The sequence below is a fragment of the Biomphalaria glabrata genome, chromosome 1, assembly GCF_947242115.1.
Source record: "Biomphalaria glabrata chromosome 1, xgBioGlab47.1, whole genome shotgun sequence".
NCBI classification, from domain to species: Eukaryota; Metazoa; Mollusca; class Gastropoda; family Planorbidae; genus Biomphalaria; species Biomphalaria glabrata.
Genome location: NC_074711.1, coordinates 17,616,061 through 17,632,600, shown reverse-complemented (window position 1 = coordinate 17,632,600; position 16,540 = coordinate 17,616,061). Strand labels below are relative to the sequence as shown.

Below are 16,540 nucleotides of genomic sequence, written 5' to 3'. Positions count from 1 at the left end.
CCTCACCCTTTCACAACTGGTCCAGACAAGGGATAGGATCATAGTGCATTGAGAAAGCTAAAGCTAAACAAAAACAGTTGATAAAAATATTTCTAATTTCTGTCTAGTTCTAACGTACATATAATTACACGGCTGATCTAAGCTAATGGATACAATTACACTTATATAAGCTTTGTTATGTTTTAAAGTTATTTTATGTTTATCTTGTTCTATCTTACTTTTCGATTCTCACGCGCTGCGGAAAAAAAATGGGGGGGGGGGAACATTTTTCCACAGAAATAAGTCAGCAGCGATGTTTGTTTTTTTCAATTGCTTTTAAATAGCGCAATTTTTCTTGCTTAAAGCATGCTCAGGAGCGTAATGGTCCAATCTCATTTGTGGGCCAGTGAGGGAGGAGGGGGGGGGCCTATCTGGGAGAAGGTTTTCCGTACTGCCTTTAGGTGCTCAGTAAACACAACTCTGCTTGAGTCAGATGTCGAGCCTTGAGCCCCTTGATAAGGTAGCCAAGCTAAGCTCAAGAGTACTCACGACAACAGCCGCCTCCCAAATTGTATTCTCTCCTGTTTTAAGTCTATCATAATGGTAGAGCACCAAGTTAGACCAGGTTTGCCCTGTTTACATTTTCCTCGTTTCGGCCTCAAATTATTACTCTCTGGGGGGAGGAGGGGGCTTGTTTCATTTTATCCAAGGGTATGACCTGCAAACCTCCTGCGACGTTTGGTCACTGCTTAATAATAAATGACGTAATGGTTGGGGGGGGGGGGGGGGTAAAGGCGGCTGAGTGGTAGGCTCAATGTCTCCAGGGTTTACGTTTTCAAACATCCACCTGCAGGGCCGGTCTTAAGCCACTGCAACCTATGCAGCCGCAGTGGGCCCCGCGCTTTCATAGGCCCCGATCTAAGTATATCTGTAATTGCATAATGATGCAAAATATACGAAAAAGTCGTGGAAATTATTTTTTAAATCTCCTGAAAATTAGACAAAATTGTTATATGGAAAACGCAAATCTTACGCGAATAAAAAAAAAGCATTGCCAGCTTTCATATTTAAATAAAAATATAATAATAGTGCGAATTTTAACCGAAACGAAAGTTCCAATAGAACTAGAATACGTTTTTAAAACGTAAAATGAGAAAATGAGAACATAATCACTTCTAGTGAGACAGCTGAAACAGAGTCTATGAAGAATGCAAAAACTGCTGTGGTGAATGTCGTAAGAGAAGAAGAAAATGATGTAACACTAACAACATGTCGTAAGAAATGAAGGCAATAATGTAACAACTGATCAACATGTCGTCATAGATAATGAGCTAAATGTGGACGATTCATTGAGCAATCTGGATTATCCTGCCATGTGTCTAGAAAAAATGGAAAGATCTTGTATTGACTATTTATTACAAAAAGGTCCACCTGAGATTACTTTGGAGAATTTTCCGAAAAATAAAGATGGTAGACATTTCTCTTAAGTGCATTTCAAACCAAACCTGAGTAATGGTGAAAGTGTTTTGCGTCCTTGGCTGATATATTCTGTGTCAGCAGACAAGATCTATTGTTTCTACTGCCGTCTACTGGAAAAACAAAAAAGTTCCTTTTTAAATGAAGAATTTGACCAGTGGCAAAGCTGTACAACAAGGCTAGCAGAGCATGAATAATCGCAAAGGCATTTAGACACCATGACCAGCTGCTGTGAAGCTGGAGCAAGACTAAGTAAAAAAAAACAACAGGCATTGACAAAGTTCACCAGAGATGCTTTATTCTGAAACTAAACGTTGGACTAGTTGCAATTGTACGATTTCTAGCGAAGCGCAATTTAGCTTTCAGAGGGACCATTGAAAGACTTAAAAAGAAAGAGCCAAGTAATGGGAATTACTCGCAAAGTTTGATCCAGTAATGGGGAAACAACTTCGACGTGTTACCAATACAGAACTTCATGATCGTTACCTGGGAAAGAAGATTCAAAACGAACTTATTACTGTAGTAGCTGATGCTGTTGTGAATTATATCCTTCGAGACATCAAGAATGCAGTGATATTGGATTGTACTCCAGACATAAGTCACAACGAGCAGATGTTATCGGTTTCTCTCAGATAAGGGTTAATATGAAAGAGCTTGTATTTGTGTATGAACGTTTTAAGTTTCTTCCTGTTGTTTTTTCTTGTGACAGCGAAAAGAAGTTGGCTGGAAACATGGATGTTGTTGCAATCTTTCCAGCCAAAAGTCAAAGGAAAAGGCAGTATGATAAATCTGTGGAAAACTTCACACATCGAAAAGCTGAAGATGGCTACAGGATAAAATGTTTCAACAGAATTGTGAACACTGCAATTTACTCCTTGCAGCTGATATTTGAACTGTAACTGTGGCATCTTGTGAAAAAAGTTTCTCGCGTCTTAAAGTAATCAAGAATTACTTAAGGTCAACAATTCACGAAAGAGAGATGGAACAATGTGGCAATTCTTGCTATTGAGCGTGATCTATGTAGGAAACAGAATTTTGATGATCTATTGTATGACTTCGCTACTCACAAGGTTCGTTAAGTAAAGTTAATTTGATCTTGATTTTGTACTTAATTAAGAATGTATAAAATGCAAAGAAGAATTTATTTTTTAATACAAAATCTTAATTTTCACTTATTACTCTTATCCTTACCCAGAATAGGCCCCGCGCAATCCGTTTCGCACAGGGTCCCGCAATTGCTAGGACCGGCCCTGTCCACCTGGTTAGGATGACAACATGTCCCACCGCATGACACCCTAATCAACAGTTAGCTACAGAATCTGGTAAGGCTAACATCTGCACCGTAGACGTCAATGTATCAATGGACAGTTGAAGCTACTGCTAGACATATGCCATACTCGTGCCCTGTTAGTGTATTTTAATGCATTTGTTGAAATGTGCTTTAGAGTATTCTAATCACTGTTGACTATTAGTTTGCTCTTGTCTGTAACAGTAAACAAAGTATGCCTACAGCTGTTAAAAGATGTTGGTTTGATTGGTGGAAGGAAGGGGGGAAATCGCATTGATGCAAACTCCATTATTGAAGTACTATAATCCAACGGGCGAATAGAGTCTAGGATAATTGTCGTGGTCGCTAAAAAATGTTCCCAGGATGTAGTCGATAATAAATGTAAAAAGAAAATCGTTCACAGAGCTTTGAATCGATGTGAAAGTATTTTCGTTACTAGCGGAAACAAAGTAGTCTGTGAGTGTTACAAAGTAGTCTGTGAGTGTTACAAAGTAGTCTGTGAGTGTTACAAAGTACAAAGTAGTCTGTGAGTGTTACAAGGTAGTCTGTGAGTGTTACAAAGTAGTCTGTGAGTGTTACAAAGTACAAAGTAGTCTGTGAGTGTTACAAAGTACAAAGTAGTCTGTGAGTGTTACAAAGTACAAAGTAGTCTGTGAGTGTTACAAGGTAGTCTGTGAGTGTTACAAAGTAGTCTGTGAGTGTTACAAAGTAGTCTGTGAGTGTTACAAGGTAGTCTGTGTTACAATATGGTTGTTTGCGAGTGTTACAAAGTAGTCTGTGAGTTTTACAAAGTAATCTGTGAGTGTTACAAAGTAGTCTGTGTTACAATATGGTTGTTTGCGAGTGTTACAAAGTAGTCTGTGAGTGTTACAAAGTAATCTGTGAGTGTTACAAAGTAGTCTGTGAGTGTTACAAAGTAGTCTGTGAGTGTTACAAAGTAGTCTGTGACTGTTATAAAGTAGTCTCTGAGTGTTACAAAGTTGTCTGTGAGTGTTACAAAGTAGTCCGTGAGTGTTACAAAGTAGTCTGTGTTACAATATGGTTGTTTGCGAGTGTTACAAAGTAGTCTGTGAGTGTTACAAAGTAGTCTGTGAGTGTTACAAAGTAGTCTGTGAGTGTTACAAAGTAGTCTGTGAGTGTTACAAAGTAGTCTGTGACTGTTATAAAGTAGTCTCTGAGTGTTACAAAGTTGTCTGTGAGTGTTACAAAGTAGTCCGTGAGTGTTACAAAGTAGTCTGTGTTACAATATGGTTGTTTGCGAGTGTTACAAAGTAGTCTGTGAGTGTTACAAAGTAGTCTGTGAGTGTTACAAAGTAGTCTGTGAGTGTTACAAAGTAGTATGTGACTGTTACAAAGTAGTCTCTGAGTGTTACAAAGTTGTCTGTGAGTGTTACAAAGTAGTCCGTGAGTGTTACAAAGTAGTCTGTGAGTGTTACAAAGTAGTCTGTGAGTGTTACAAAGTAGTCTGTGAGTGTTATAAAAAATTATATATTAATTTGCCACTGATCTAACAACATCAACAATCGCATCATTCATATAATGCTACACAAATTTGATAAATAGCCATATACTAATTTAATTTTTTTTTTAAATTGTTAACCACTATTTAGTTTACAATAAATAGCCATTTACTAATTAATTTATTTTTTTTAAACTGTTATTCACACTAGACAGATGATAGAAGATGCACGTGTAAGGCTATATCATGAAAATAGTGAAAGGTGGGGGGGAAGGAAATGTCTTGTTGAAGCCGCCCCCCTTCTCCTCCCCTTCACGTATCTTGATATATACTTAAACAGCACGGCCGAATGAACAGCAGTGTAGACAATGCAACCATCCCTGGGTCTTACCATCAAAAAGGGGGGGGGGGGGATTTCATCAACTAACCTCTGGCAACGTCTGCCGCCTCTTCCAAGGTTGCGGCGCAGGTTATACCAGGACGTCCCTGTTTACGCTTTCCTAGTATCGTTCTCCAAGACACTGTAACTCTTGCTATGCTTGAGTCATTGCCCCAGTATTAATTTATACAAATTTTTGTTGACATCTTCAAAAGAGAGCAGGGGCGTATACAAAAACCATGCACATGTCCTTTTACATAAATTAGATTCACACTGAGATAAGAAGCAAGTTTTCTTCACCCTCCCCCCCCCCAGCCGCCTTTTTTTTCAATTTTGTTTTTTCTTGGATCAAAACGCAAAAAGAAAGAATGGTTGTATTGATTATAAAATGAGAAAGTCGTTATCAGTTTAAAAAAATATATTTTACTATTCCTAAATTTCTTTCAACTACATAGTGAAGTATTTTTAAATTTTAATTAGTTTAGAAAAGCTAGTATTGGGGGGTGGGGGGGGGGCCAAGAAGTACAGATAACTTGAAGGGTAAAAAGGCAGAGCATCAATCAAAACTCAAGTCGAATGGCGCTTACTTCCCTTGGACTATATTCAATTTTATTTCTCTCTCTCTCTCTCTCTCTCTCTCTCTCTTTCTCTCTCTCTCTCTCTCTATCTCTACTTATGATGATCAATGTACGTGGACTGAATTTAAAATAATTTTATTATGAGCTTGCTTATTCTTCATATTCATATTGAGCATACCACATTTGTATGCATGAAGTACCACAATTTGCTGTCTTGTCAAATCCACAAAATGGTATGCACATATACACTGGCATGAGGGGAATCAAAGTGTCTGCATTGCGAGAAAACGAAGAGTGGTTCTGTGAGGGGGACAGGGGACTCCTAATAAGCACAAAAGTGTATTTTTTTTAAATATAATGCTTAAGGCTCATTCAGTGTACATTGGTGAAACTGTATCAGGCTGTATCCTAACAGCGTGCTTTTGTTGCGTATTTTTATTTGTTGCACAAATATTTCTTTATAATAATTATTGTTGATACCATTGTGTGGTCGCTAACTCCGATATTTGTAGTTTCAACATTCACGTATGTTTGGTTAATGCCTAGCCACCATCGAGCGCGCGGACTGTGTCTGCTGTGTGGCCTGCTTAGTAGCCTCCTGCCGACAATACAAGCTTAAATACAAACATAGAAAAAGCAATAACAACCAACAATAATAAAGACAATGAATAAACGTAGTACAGGTTTTCACGATTTTAAATCTGAACACAAAATAATTAATTCATCTCCATTGGAGACCTGGAGGAGTAATTAAAGTTGAACTAAATCTTTACAGCCGCGTTATCTGACAATGCATTATCGTTCTTGTTCCATCCCCACCCCCCTTTTGTACCGATGTGTTCAACCGCTCACATTGTGTATGCGTGTGAGTTTTGAATGTGCGCATGGTGGAAGGGCGGGGATTCCTGGGGCGACCTCCAAAACTATATATGTCAACAATTAACTGACAGTGCTGGGTCGCTTGTGTCAATATGTGGCTGGCAGTGAGTTTTTTTTTTTTTAGGGGTATCACATTGCGTCACATGGGCTGGCAGACGTATCGACTGCACGCTGCGTAATGTGTGAATGATGTGTGCATATGTGTGAAGGGTGTGTATGTGTGTATATGTGAATAATGTGTGCATATGTGTGATTGGTTTACGTGTATGTTCGTGAGTGGTGTGAGTGTGGATTGTCTGAAGAGTTTTGTTTTACCGGGCTTGTAGCTACTGAATTGCTGGAGCCATGTATGGAGAGAGAGAGAGGGAGAACAACAGTAGTATAATCAGTATAATACAGTTCAGTGCGAGAGTATATTATAATACCAAGCAATCCGTGACAATCCAATATAATACATTACAATACAGTTCACTGCAGTTCAGTTCATTTGTAACATACTTAATATTTAGAGACAGTTTGTACTGTGCTTTTTATTTACATATGTAGTACACTACAGTATTGTACTATAAACTATGGTACAATACTGTAACAGTATTAAGCTTATCTGTATAATACAACTTAGTAGAGTACCATAAAGTGGAATATTGGAGCCCTAAATGGTTAATGTTGGCAAAAGGCTCTGGGAATTGGGGAAAGCTCAAACCTATATATGTGACAGTGATTGTGTTCAAACCTTGTTGTTGTTTTTTCCTTAAGAATGTGTGCGGGGGGCGAAGTGGTAAACCGTTTGGCTTCCAAACCAAGGGGTCTCGAATTCTGAGAAGATTGAGATTCGTACCTGACCTACGTTGAGAAAGTAAAGGTGGTTGATCTTTGTGCTTGCCACGTGACATCCTCTTCGTCCATAGAAACAGATTTGCTTCATCCGTTTTTATAAGTCGCCGGGTCTTAATTGGGGTTCATTTCCCCCTCTGCCTACGACTGTTTTGTGTATTCTCTCAACTCTGTCAGTTCCTTGATAATTACTTTGTAATATTAGTAAGACTTAGTCATATCTGTCCAGCGCTGGTTTTCAATAAGTAATTTTTCAAACTATTTGCTTTATACAGATGAATTACTTTGAGGGTAGATGTGAGCTGTCAAGTTTTTGAAACAAGTTTGCAATCATTTATGTAGCCACTTATATCAATTAATTCTTACTTTCGAATGAAAGTGTGCAATCGGGACTGGTTATAATTGAAAGTTATTTTTTTTTATAAAAAAAATAAAAATTCTAAGCTTCTTGTTTACTATTTTTAATGATGTGGGTTGATGAGAAAAAATCAAAAGGTAAACCTTGTTCAGGAAACCAGAGTTTCCGAGAGGAACTAACTCCAGTCATCTTGATAAACTGGCATCATTATTCTCATGTGATATCTAGACAACACATTGTGTTTAAATATTATGCTACAGTAACATACCAATGCAGTCAATTTGCAGTTATCGACATTGCGTCGGGTGTCTTCTGTTGTTCTTCTCTCCTGTGTCGGGTAACAGAGAACTGACTTCCAGTGTCAACACCGGTATTGACCAAGTAGTTATGTCATTTTAGCAACATCATTAGTCTCCGGAGAAAAAAAAAAGTAGCTGCTGTTGGTAAAAGTCAACTTAACTGAATGATACTCCGAGACTCTGCAAGCCGCTGAGTTTGGGTCAAGTTCAGTAGTAGCTAGAAACTGAGCAGAGTGGTGGGATCGGAATGCCCCGCCTGCTGTAATAACCTAAGGACTGTATTGATACTGCGCTACTTCACGAGATACAAAAGAACCTGGAACACAATGTTATTGAAATATCGATGTTACATTTCTTGACTCTAGAGTCGTAAGTCTTTTGGTGTTGTTATAAATACTTTTATATTCGTTTATGTTCTATTATAACTTTTTTTTATTCGTTGATTTGTGGTTGAATATTTGTCTTCCGATTATATTTAAAAAAAATAAACTTCAATGTAAAAACAAAACATGACGAGCTCTGTTGCTCACACAAAACGTTTGCATTTGGCAACTCCATGTGCGAGTTCTTTAGAAGACCTGCAAGTCTAGTACATACGATAAATATAGTTACAAGACTATATAGTCAAGTTAGAAAGCTACATCTATGTGCTCTAGTCCATAAGGTTAAAACTACATCAGCAGCATTCCATTTGAATTTCATGTAGGCCTACTTCGACATAGTTTGATATTTTTACTTTGTTATCCCTTAAACCTTTTTTCCTGGGGTAATATCGTGTTCGGACGTAGGCTTCCATCTTGTTTTATCTTTGTCCCAGCTTGTTTTTTGTTTCTGTCATTATCTGACTACACAGTTTGAATTTCACGAGAGCTAAATCTACAACATCTGGGATCAAATCTTTTTTTTTTTTTTACTCTGATAGTCTTACAGAAGAAGTAATGCAATTTTCATTTATAGATATATAACTGGATGTAAGCTTTTTATACAGAGCTATTACATTATTAGCCCTATTTTAGGAGAAATCGTCTATTCTAAATGAGTATAACCAGTATAATAACAATATTTTACACTATATTGGCTGCAAAATACCGTTTCAAAATACATCACACACATAGGAGAGAAAGCTTCAAGAAATTCGTAAGAACACGGTCAACTAAAATTGTGGGAACACGCCATCTGCAACATCACGTGATGAAGTTCTGTCCCTTCAATGACATCATTGTTTAATAATTGATGCCTATAGGCAACTTTCACCTTGTTCTGGATGACCTAATTCACAAGATGGATGACTCATCCATTTTTTTAGAATAAATAGTTGACCTGACAGTTTCCTTGATCTGTGCTCACTCTGACCTGACTCACATAGGTACCTCCAACCCCACAACCCCCCCCCCCCACATTCGCACCAATTTATTGTAGACAAAACTATGGTACTCGGAGCAACAGTAAGTTTAATGTTACGTTTAATGTGACTGGTATGTACGGGAAAATGTTTGGTCTAAAGTTACGTAGTTACCCTCCACCACAGACCTCCCACACGCCGCTACACAACAAGCACTACTTTAGCTTTGATATCACGAGTGTGGTAGTTAAGTCCGGTTTCCCCATGGTAGTTAAGTCCAGTCTCGACCAGCGGATCATGACATACCCTCCCCTTACCTCGTTCTGTTAATTACCCAGTGTTAGAGCTCAAAGGCAAGGGAGACCATTTCATGAAGTTCAGAAACAAGGAAATGAGGCATCAAAACAGAAGTTTGTATCCTAGTCGAGTCTGGTGCTCTAGCACATGGCGGTCAGTCATGGGGAAAACAAAAGATTAGACACTAGACTTTGGAAAACAGACTCTAAGTTTACAAGAAACAACGGAAGTGAGTGTAGAAACTCTCTTCATTCTGACATCCACACGATGTGTCCTAGAAGGATTACCTCACTGTATAACGTTAATTGTTAAAGATGTAGATTTCAATGTCTATAAAGAAATGCATTGAAGTCTAAATGTGTGTCTTATCTTTGTCTTAGATCGTCATGGACTGACGTCAGCAGAGTCCAAAATCTGCAACAGTGGCACTCCTGGGGGCAGACAACCCTACACTACACAGAAAAGGTAATTCAACTTTTTGAACTTCATGTCTCTTGTCAACAATTATCTCCCCTATTTATTCTCATTTATCACAGCAGCTTATAATAAAAGAAGAGAGAGAAAAAAATGACAAAGACAGAAGTAAATAACAGCTGGGCTCTTAGAAGACAATGCTGATCACTTTGGTTAATTACATTGTACCTTTACTGGGTTAGGACAGATTTTTTTAAGTTGTCCAAACCCAAAATGTCTTATATTCTACTTAAACTATTAAACGTTTTGTGTTTAATATCAGCTTGACTCTAACGCTAATTACTTAGGGTGATACTACCCATTATGAACACGATTTAAGATAACCAGCTACTGTATCAGATTAAAAGATAAATCAGTTTTATTATTATTAGTGATAATTTTGGTAAATATCGCTACAAAATGAAATGTATCAGATTGTGGGATAATGACATTAATGAATTTCAAAGTCTAAATAAAGTAAAAAAAAAAGAAAATTCCTATTTGATATCGTGATGTTACATTGCTATCATAATTCATCTGCAAAGTAACTTGGACATAACTTGGACATGACGTGGACATAACTTGGACATGACTTGAACATAACTTGGACATAAATTGACCTTACTTGGACATAACTTGGACATGACTTGGATTGGACATAACGTGAACTTAACTTGGACATAACATGGACTTAACTTGGACATAACTTGGACAAACTTGGACATAACGTGAACTTAACTTGGACATAACTTGGACATAACTTGAACTTAACTTGGACATAACATGACCTTACTTGGACATAACATGGACAAACTTGGACATAACGTGAACTTAACTTGGACGTAACTTGGACATAACTTGGACTTAACTTGACCTTACTTCGACGTAACTTGGACATAATTTGGACCTGACTTGACATAACTTGACCTTACTTGGACATAACTTGGACTTGACTTGAGTTTCATTTGGACATAACTTGAACATAACTTGAACATAATTTGAAACTTGAACTTAACATGGACATAACTTGGACAAAACTCGTACAATTTAGGTTTTTTTTTTCAGGATTTGATTTAACAATAGAGAAAATCATAAATAGCTTCAGGTTGACATCTCCAGCTTGTGATTTATTTTTGCTATAGCTACATTCCTATTCTTTGAAACTTGCCTTTGAGTTGTTCTACATGTCATAATGAAGTACACATTAGATCATAGATTTAATTACACATTTCAGTTTACTAAATAGATTTTCTTACTTTAAAATGAAAACATTAAAATGAACAATTTTAATTGAACACATCGAAATGAGCATACATTAAACTTAAAATTATTTTAACAACTTTTATTAGTTTTAGATCAATTTAAAATTTAGCTTCGAAGACATCTTTCATCTAATAACATTTTAATTCGTCTTTTCTAAATTTAACCTACAAGTTTCACACATACACCTATTCAACGCATATATAAGTATGTGGCTTCACAGTTGTGTGGCTAGTAGTGAACTAGATCTAGTGGCTTTCCACCCAGATGCACACCTGATCTTGTTTTAGTCCAATCATCACGAGTTATAGTTGTACATATGCACAAGCTTCCTGGGTGTCACACATGTTAGATTGCTAGGAGTGTCACACATGTTAGATTGCTAGTAGCATACTGAATGTCATGATTACGTCATCACCGGATAATTTAAGTGTCAGAACCTATTAAGAAAGTACGTCTAGAGATTTTTTTTGTTGCTTAATCTCCAGATATTTTTGTGTCTGATATTAATACAATTTAGACTTGATGCTTAAGTCATGTTAGACTATTGACCTCCTCTAAGTTTTGATATAACACGCATACGGTGAGGTTGAGAGATTATGCTCTCAAAGGAAGACCATTACGTATTGGTTTTAAATGGAATACATACACCCTGCTGCTCCAACTAGACGTATGTTGTTACTCTAGGACCAAATTTGTAAATACTTTGTTCTCTACTTAGATTCAATTTGATCAAAACACAGAGGTCGGCGTGTTGAACTATTACAAGTGACCAACACAGACATCAGTGATGTACTTACTTCTTTCTTTTTGTTTAACTACAATAAATTATTCAGATTTTGGTTTTTTGGAAAGGATAGCGTCCCCTTCTTTTATTCTCCGCTAACTCTTCAACGAAAACTCCACTATTCTGATGGTCAACATATGACGGAATATTTATAGTATTTATGTATTTATTTATTTGCCCACTCGTTTTCCTTTTATTGTCCAAACATTGATATAAGTGCGTTAAAAAAACGTAAGATAAATCGGTTTGGAAATATCAAGAATAAAGTAATCTAAAGTCAGTGGAGCTATACAGCTTCACTTGTGTTACTTCAGCAGTAGTATAAGTAGTATATCAGTAGCTCTAAGTAGGCACACACACTAGTAGGTCTAAATAGGTTCACTCATATCAGCAGGGGTAAGTAGGTTCACTCATATCAGTAGGCCTAAATAGGTTCATTCGTATTCAATTTGCCTCCTTCAGTCTAGGAACGACTAGGGTTCACCTCGAATACTTGTCCATGTGACTATGGAGCCCTATTTCGGAGAGACACGTGACTTTCACTTTGTTGCTAGCAGGTCTTAATAAGTTCACCAAGACCAAACGTTATCGAAGGACTGAACACTGAGTAGGTACGTCACAACCTGTGGGCAGTTTAGACCAATAGCTCGTTGCCACGTCACAGGTCTGTCGTCAGGATTGGTCTCGGGTTAACCAATTCATAACAGCAGGCCTAAATAAGTTATGTGCACTGGAATACAATAGTTAACTCATATTAGCAGGTCTAAATAGGCTTATTGAATGCATCTCCATTCAACAGTCTAAATTAGTTCACTCTATTTCTTTAGTCAGCACATTTTTTATAGTTTCATTGAATCTCTCTCTAGTTTGTCAGGAGCACAAACTTCATTAAAAAAAAAACATCATTACCTCCCCTCCCTTAATTTTATTTTGCAGGAAATGTTAAAAGTTCCTCCTTAATGTAAACTCTGGTTCACCTGTTTTTCAGAAAACTATAAAGGTGAAGGTCGGTGAAAGTTGAAGACGATAAAGGGAAATAGTTGACTTGAATTGAAAAGGAAAAGAAATATTTATTTATATGACCTAGTTTTACTTACGTCAGTTCTACTTACTTCCATCTTTTTATTTACCCGGCTTCCTCTTTACGGCCAGATACTCGGCAATAAATCGCATTCTTTATAAATCTAATGTCCTAATTCTACGTCTACTTTCACAGCACACTCAGGTCCCTCATTCTATTTTAACATCTCCATGCCTTCAAGGGCCGTAATTCTACTTCTAAATTTTTCTGCATTCAAGGGACATAATTCTACGTCTATATTTTCTTGCATTTTAGGGTCATCATTCTAGGTGTACATTGTCTTGAATTCAATGCCCTAATTGTACGTGTACTGTCTAGATCTACATCTCGGATGGACGGGTTCCCTAAAATAAAAACATACACCTCGTTAAAACCCCTCGGACTGGTGTCCACGTGAAGAGCAGACGCAGTCAATGTTGGGCTTATATTGCCTGATGCTAATTCCGTTCCTAGCTGACGTCATTACATGTACTCGTGAAAGAAGAGAAACAATATCAGAACAAGTAGAGACTCGTATTTCTCTCCGACACTGACAGCTCTCTCTCTCTCCTCTCTCTCTCTCTCTCTCACCTACACACAGAGATACAAATATACATAGCCTTTCCAAGCTGTTCTCGCGAATGACGTCATCAGCTTGGCTCCTTTCACCAAGCACGCGCAACTGACCAATTAAAAAAAAAAAGGGATGGTGAAGAAAAATAATGTCCAGCATTTGTCCGATATTTGTTTCCTTACCCCTTCCCTCTCTTATCTCTCAAACCAATCCTCCCAGGTCATATTTTATTCTTCCAAACATGGCTGGCGGAATGATTCAAGATTTCAATGTTCATATTGGGGGTTTGCAAAAAACTTTAAAATAAATAGAGTAATCTGCCCTTTGGTACTATTTTGATTTTCAACATACGGCTGACATTCTTAAAGCAACAAATACAGTAATATAGAAAAAGAAGAGAACGCGTTATTGAGAAATGTGGGGGCGGGGGAAGGGGAAAAGCCATATCGGAGGATTCCAAATTAAAACAGAAAATATTTTTTTAAAATTCCAACTTAATGTTTATGTATTTGTCATTGAAGAAAAAAATAGGAAACGAAAAACGCCTTCGCGTTATTAGCACGACGCTCTATCAACGTAGCCACCCAAACTACTATTTGTTAAATTTTCTGTTCGGCTGTTTCTCCTCTGACGTCACATACATTCAATACACGCATTCTGAACATTTTTCATTCCGAGTTTTGACTTATGTCTTTTGGCCAACTTTCAACTTCCACATTTTTTTTTAAACCTAACAGAAAGTATAAGCTACTAGTGGGAATTATAAACTTAGTTTGAGAATTTGATTTTACAATACTAACAAGAAAAATATTTATACATTAAATACTTAAGAAAAAAAAACAAGCTTATATTAAGTATAATTATATCAATTAGTTTTGATCAGTCAGATATTTTAATTTGTAATAAATCTAGACTAACAATAATAAATTGTTTTTGTTTAGAGTTTAGAGACATGTCATGCCTTTAGCTTTTTCAATGCGCTATCATCCTATCGCTTATCTGGACCAGATAGGAAAGAAGTATCTGAGTAAAGGTTACCGTGATAACCTTTGAAATGCATTGGATAACAAAAACATTGCTCAACTTGAATTTGAACTCGAGGGCTCAAGCCTCCTCAAGCCAATACGCTAACCACTGTGCCAGCGAAGTGCTTATGAAAATAGAAGATTTATTCGCTATCTATTGTTTTAAACTTTCAAGCGACGACCTAATTCTCTACACAAAGTATAAAGGGGACTAATTCAACTTATAGCGCCTCATCAGTCAGTACAATTTCTTTCCCTTTTACGATATCAAACAAAATAATTATCATTAGCTAATTAACTAATTGGTTAATTGTGTTAATTGATTCTTGTTTTATTAGGTAAACGAAATAATTGTGCTAAGTTTCAGCTTGATCCGAGGTAGGGTGCGGGAGAAATAACGTGTACAAACTTTGTACCAGACAGACAGAGTAACTTGATAATAACCAACAACAGCATCGGGCTGTGTGTTCCTAAAATATGGAGCAGTTTATTAGTTCCCATTAATAGAATCTGTGTAAAGACCAGCAATAGTATTTTAGCCATCGAGCCAGACGACAGTTTCTCTTCCCATAATACCATTTCTATATGCGAGCCTCGTTTCCGTTCGTAGCCCGACGTCTCTCGTGTGAGACCGTAAAGGTCAACATCGTTAACCGAGGCTGTTGTAGTGGTAGCGGGATAATGTGGAGAAGCCGGGCAACCAGCAGACGAGAAGGACACTTTATAGATTTGTTTTTACTGACGTGAGCATGAAATGGATCGATGTGTGTATGTGTTGTGTGTGTGTGTGTTTGAGAGAGAGAAAGAGAGAGAGAGAGGTAAATGTCAAAACTATAAAACTATAAATAAATACAAAATAAAATAAAGTAGCATTTATCGTCGACTGTATACGGCTATTGAGTTCCTTGTTTGTGTTTAACTTGACTTGGTCTCCTACAACTGTTAACAATAAGTATTTTTAACATACAATAGTTTCCTATTTTACTAAAATGCATGCCTTTACTGCATTCTTTCATAAGTATAATATATATTAAATACAGTTTACGCATGCTTGGGTTTATTTGAATAAAGATAAGGACAGATTACCCTGCAGGTCCTGAGTTACTTCCATTTTTCGCATGTTTAGTCATTTTATTTTCAATGTACTTTTATGATACATTTATGGGGACTTATGGGGAATACGTTTTGTGTACAATCATTTTAAGAACTAACTCTATTTGAATCATTTCTAGCGTAAGAACAAAAGGTTATTTTTGATTTTTTTTAGATATCAATGTATTCCATTATCATTTATTTTTTAATGTTATATTTATTTAATAAATGGTTTATAATAAATTTCATGTTGACTAGATCCAAATTTGATATGTATAGACCATTTATGTAGTGTGTAGATAAGACATCTTGTTGGGCCTAATGCAATATAATAAAGTAGCAATCCCCATGAAGACAACTGTGACAAGCATCCATTCCCTGCCCTTTATCTAGCCACCAAATCAGACGATATTCGTCACAGAAGTAGCAGTGTATGGTATTGACACAGACACAAAATATTCCTCGCCATGGGCATCCGTTGCTCTCGAGAGTGTGGACACGACGGACGCTACCAGTGTTTGTACTGGTCTTTCTTTCAATACTCGACCATCTCCCTTGACCGATTGAAACGATCCGATCACAAGATAAAACTCCTGCTCTCAGCAGGGGAACTTTGCGAGTTTCCTCTTTCTGTTAAAGACTATCCTCAAACCTTCTGGCACAACGAGTAACGAAGTGTATTTTTGTATGCGATGTAAACATGCTCAGACTTCCACTTAGTTTAGTTTTTTAGTTGTTGTTTTTTTATTTTATTTTTCACAGAAATGTTTTTGTTGTGCATAATTAATAGTTCTGTTAATAGTTCGACTGAGGTAAAAACTTGTATTGAAGACTTTCATAGAAGACGGAAAAAGTTATATATAGCTACCCATTTGGTGTATCCGGTGTAGGAAATGACGGAAGTGTTGAGAAGCTCTGTTACTTTCAATGTTTATGATAATATGTGTGCAGTTGTTAGCAGTACAGAATCTTGCTCTGTCTAAGCTCTTCCGTTTAGAACGCAAACAAATATCACTACAGAGGAAGCATTAGACTTTCAATCTAGGACTTACAACTTATTTGAAAAGAAATGGTCAACTAACTAGAGGAAATAAATGAGATTTGATACGAAAATCAACTGC

At 36.9% G+C, this 16,540-nt stretch overlaps 1 protein-coding gene across 7 annotated transcripts in view; it reads left to right on the top strand.

Annotated features, from left to right (window-relative positions):
* The window catches only part of LOC106053917 (cAMP-dependent protein kinase type II regulatory subunit-like), a 112,066-nt gene that overhangs the window by 77,219 nt on the left and 18,307 nt on the right, over window positions 1-16,540 (top strand). For 6 of the 7 annotated variants that reach the window (XM_056025785.1, XM_056025806.1, XM_056025800.1 and 3 more), the window contains one exon: window positions 9,549-9,633. The gene's annotated coding sequence lies outside the window, so the exon portion shown is untranslated. Of the gene's footprint in view, window positions 1-7,747; window positions 7,899-9,548; window positions 9,634-16,540 lie in introns of those variants that run through there. The other variant, XM_056025824.1, reaches the window with a different exon arrangement.